Raw genomic sequence first — 861 nt, forward strand, 5'->3', positions numbered from 1 at the left:
TCTATATATATATATATATATTCATCAATATCTATTGCTTGATTGATCTTAACTATTATTGGTCCATTAAAAATGCTTCCAATAGGTATCAGTTTATACATGATAACATTTTTAATCCTCACTAGTCTTCCTCTCTCAAGTTGAACATTGTACCCAAAATTCGGATTGGAAGCTAAAATTGCAGTAGGGTTCCCATGGCTTGGTAATGGTCCACTCCACATGGCCCACCACCACCATCACAGCCTAATTCGTGCCTTTCAATACGTGGAAGATGGCTCAGCAATTGAGCACAGTGCACTCCCCTGAGCTGTGAAGGGTCTCAGGAAAATCAAGCTCTATTCTGTCCCCCTCTTCATAGAACATACATAATCATGAACTGCTCTCACCTAGCCATGCACCACTCCAATGCAAGGAGGGTCACCAGGCACAGGGACACACAGCTACAGTTTGCAGTTGCCTACAAAGTTGGTTTTTGGTTAGCCTACAGGGTCACCATCATGAATCGCCCAAGTGTTGTGCAGCAATCTCTCATCCAGAGGGCTTAAATTAGCTTCTACTACAAAGCCAAGAGAGTAAATCGGAGCTTGTAGCCCATTTTATAGTCTTCCCAGGAGCTCACCAGCAGATGTCATTTTACATCAAGTTTTTTTTTTCTTCTTTCTGTAGCAGTCAGGGAAATCTTGCATTATTCTATGTACGTTTATCTAAATGGGTGAAAAGATCTTGTATCCATTCAATGTGAGAACTTTACCCCAATAACACAATAGTTGCTGTGGGATACTACGATGGGGAAATGGGTGAATACAGCAAACTAGAAACAAGCATTAATTAGTGTTGGGTTTCTAGAATAATTCGAAATTA

Source organism: Pyxicephalus adspersus, chromosome 12, assembly GCF_032062135.1.
Source record: "Pyxicephalus adspersus chromosome 12, UCB_Pads_2.0, whole genome shotgun sequence".
NCBI classification, from domain to species: domain Eukaryota; kingdom Metazoa; phylum Chordata; class Amphibia; order Anura; family Pyxicephalidae; genus Pyxicephalus; species Pyxicephalus adspersus.